Source organism: Aplidium turbinatum, chromosome 12, assembly GCF_918807975.1.
Source record: "Aplidium turbinatum chromosome 12, kaAplTurb1.1, whole genome shotgun sequence".
Classification (NCBI taxonomy): domain Eukaryota; kingdom Metazoa; phylum Chordata; class Ascidiacea; order Aplousobranchia; family Polyclinidae; genus Aplidium; species Aplidium turbinatum.
Window position 1 is genome coordinate 5,466,342 of NC_137483.1, and position 4,095 is coordinate 5,470,436.

General features: G+C 40.0%; 1 long non-coding RNA gene across 1 annotated transcript; it reads left to right on the forward strand.

Moving 5' to 3' along the window:
- Positions 1-1,674: 1,674 nt before the first annotated feature.
- Positions 1,675-2,496, forward strand: LOC145781442 (uncharacterized). Its single transcript, XR_014290742.1, has 2 exons — positions 1,675-1,807; positions 2,317-2,496. It is a non-coding gene; the product is annotated as an uncharacterized LOC145781442 (long non-coding RNA).
- The last annotated feature ends 1,599 nt before the right edge of the window (positions 2,497-4,095 follow it).

The following is a 4,095-nucleotide window of genomic DNA, read 5'->3' on the forward strand; positions in this document are numbered from 1 at the left end:
TGGTATTGAAGAATTTCGTCAGCTTTCGGGACTTTAGTTTTTGTCTGATAGTGATGAGGCCATCTCTACGTTTTAATCCAAATACGGTACATGAGCAGATGCTTGATATCTTTGAGGTTTAAGTTGACAACTTGGTGAAAATATTTAGCCTTGATGTTAATAACTGGAATTTGGAACAATCTGATGTTGGTATCAATGTTACTGTTTGGAGGTTTGGGTTCATTTACATACCCACCTTCAAAGTTGTCAATTGGAATGTGGTATTGTGCGTTTGATTTACGCATATCTGTGATCTTGTTTATTGCAAGTCTTCAGAGGTTACACTGCAGTTGGTTGGATAATTCAGCTAAAAACAAAAACGGAAATAATTGTAACGAACACTTCATAGGTGTCATGAAAACATGGTGGGCAAAACATATTTTGTTAAAATAAAGCCCACCCGGCCCACCCTATTTCGACACCTATGTACGCTGGTAGCCTGGTACGCACCGCGACTGTTTGATGGGACTGCTTTCTATGCTGTTTTAACGATCTCGGCTTATGCATTTCAACATCCATCTGTTCTATTGCAGTTCAAACAACTGTGTCGTATCTAGGAGGAAAAAGCCTATACGACACGGTTAATCGATTGATGCCTCAGGTGATGTTAAACGAAGTCGCAAGTTACGTCTCGCGGACCGGGAAGGGGAAAATACATTAAGTGGAGAGAAAAAGTTTTCTTTTGATTCCATGCAAAACTTAAAAAACATGGTCGTAGGTAAGTGTTTGTTTAAGTTTTGTATTCACCTCTTGTTGGTATGATATCGTCTCCAGAAAGAATACTTACTGTTAATGATTAATTTTCAATGAAATAACAACCTTGGATATATCATAAGTTTTGCAGCATCTGAAGTTTACCTTTTTCGTAATCTTTTTTGTCAATTTGCTGTTTACTATCCCTGATTAATGCCTCAGTCTAGATCTAGTTGAAAAACACCTGCTGTTTACTTGTGTGCAGTAAAAAAGATGAGATTAGAAAGTTGATCTGGCCGATTTCGCAGGGAAGGGTGGCCTTCTCTGCGAAAAGGTCAGGAAGGCCGACCTTCCTGGGTTCGGGGGCTATGCTTATGGTGATGTCCTCGCTTTTATTTTCATTACAGCTCTCCTGATGATCGTGCCACGCACGTGAAACAGACTGTAGACTCTGTAGAGCAACGTTCTTAACCTTTTCTGACCCGTTACCCCACTTTAAGCAATTAAGCATGTTGGGCATCTTAAATCTATTATTTGTCTATTAAATCCCATAACCTTGTCCATTTGCCCTGCAAGCAGTTCAAGGCGTTTATGTCAGAGAAAAAGTCGCACAAATAAGCAACCTTCGACAAGAACACGTTGTTCTGCATCTTCTCGTGAAGACTTCCAAACAGCAGCATAAAATTAATTCCATTCGTACCAATTTTATTAGTCTTTGGCAATCAATTGAATGGAATAGCCAAAGCCAAACCCAACAATGATTTAAGTTTGATTAAAAATTGGTAATAATTTGCACTGTCCTGCTCATTGCCCTCTGGAAGACCTCAAACTTCCCCAGATTGAGTAATTACCCACAGGTTAAGAGCCGCTGGCCACTGCTGTAGATGATTGTGTAAAAATAAAATCGATGTAACATTATTTGTTTACAAAACTGCTTTACTTATAGATGTTGTCCAGAGCAATACGAAATCATGCACTCTACAAGAAATCGACCACAAACTGGGCGACTGGTTTAAGACGTGGGAAGACCGCGATGGGGGCCGGCTTAAACGTCTTGCTACAAAAAGTACTGCGGGTATGTTCATTTGTTCTCTCCGTCACTGACAAATCGTTACTATTCTCTCAATAAGGGCAATAAAAGCATTTTCATTTACTTAACCAGCGATTAGTTTATTGCTGGAGCAGAACTTCAAGAAATATACACACATTTTAAGACTTGACTTCGAAGATCTATCAAACGATAACAATAATAATTTGCACTGGTTAGAGAAGGCAAACCGCATTAACACGATTAACGAATGTGCATTAATGTTAGAGGTTGATAGAACATAACGGTATACCCATTCCCCACCCCATCGTATAGGCTACGAATTACAGAATTAAAACATACTGAGGAATGTTAGGATGTATTAAAAAAATGCTTGTTATTGTAACATAACCGGGTGTTGCATACACATATCCATGGGATATGTAGCAATTAGAGTCTGTTCTTTCACGGTGCTGTAAACACGACCTAATTTGCACTGTACAGTATATTTTCTTTCATCCCTGCTTTCTTTACAAATGTTGCATATTGTTTTATAGGTACTTGCGTTTGAGCCGCCACAGATCACGTTGTTACATCCAGGCGCAGTCTTCTGATGAGGCATGAAGTACCTCAGTCCACTGTGTTTTTAGACTTTTATGCATGTCTTGTCGTAGCTGTGAATTGTGCATGGGTGGTGCATTTTACCATTCGAATAAATGTATTTTTCAACAACTTTACGTTTGTTTACATCATTGACTTAAATTTGCTCAGTATAAGAAGATGGTCATCGTATTGGCATATTGGATCATCAGGACAGTGTCAACTTGAAATTGCAGGTTAAGTTTAACCAACGTTGCTCAACTACAACGATTAGTGCAAAATATGTATGGCCAACTGCGACGAAAAGTGCAAAGTGCGTTTGGCCAGCGTAGGTACCAACGATGAACTACGTTGGCAGTAGAGTTGGGATTACGTAGGCCCAAAGATTTTAAAATAAGTCGGCTCAACTGCGACGAATGGTGCAAAATACGTTGGGCCATCGTAGGGTACCAACGATCAACTACGTTGGGTGCAGAGTTGGGATAACGTTGGTCCAAACATTTTAAAGAAGTTGTCCCAACTGCGATGAATGGTGCAAAATACGTTGGGCCATCGTAGGGTACCAACGATGAACTACGTTGGGTGCAGAGTTGGGATAACGTTGGTCCAAACATTTTAAAGAAGTTGTCCCAACTGCGATGAATGGTGCAAAATACGTTGGGCCATCGTAGGGTACCAACGATGAACTACGTTGGGTGCAGAGTTGGGATAACGTTGGCCCAAACATTTTGAAGAAGTTGTCCCAACTGCGACGAATGGTGCAAGATACGTTGGGTCAACTTCGGCCACAACGTAGTGCCAACGGAGGAGCATTATTTTACCAACTGTCACACTACGTTGGGCCGAAGTACAATGTTTGCTGGGAACCTATTACACGCGCTTGCAATAAAGTTTGAGTAAATGTGAAAATAAGTGGACTGGTCTGAGACATGTATTTTCTATGTGACAAATATCCCCCAGTTTTCAGAAGTGACTCACGTTGTTACAGGGTGTGTAGTAGGGTGGTCGAAAAATACAAAATTTTTATTTTTTTAAGCTAGTATATCAAAAAAGTGCGAAATACCCATAATAACATATATGCAAATTTTTGTTTGGTTTTGACAAGTTTTTGATCGCCCCCGCAAGGTTTTAATTTCCTAATATTGGGTTCGAGAAAGTCTCCCACAAAATTGGTCAAAAGCATAAACACTGTGTGACTCACTTATGCGCTTTTGTTCACGAAATTATGGCCAAGTTATCTGTCTCCGTATTGTGACATAGATTGTCGCGCAATCGTGACGTCATCATTGCGATGCACTGTCACGCTTGAGCGACAATCTCTCGTCATTCTTTCTCTAATTTTCTAACTTGTGTTTTCCAAACGTGTTGCGTCTTTCTTTTACGATGTGTGAATCTAACGGACGGATGTAATAAGAGTGTGAAGTGACTATTCCACATCACAATTGAACCCGTCTCTTGTTAACAATATACCATCAATCTTCACTCAACACATGTGGAACTTGAGTCGAAAGTTAGGAAGAAGACAGGTTGGATAGCAGCTCATACATAGCGGTTATCAAAAAGAAAGAACATCTTCAATTGTGTTAAACGGGATGTCACTTCAATCGTGAGTCTGTAGTTACCGTACCCATCTTCAATTGTGTGGCTCTGGTCACTTCAATCGTGAAGCTACAAGAATTGTTTTTTGCTGATGTTGTAAAACGCATATTGCTGGCCAACCAAAGAACAGCAATCGA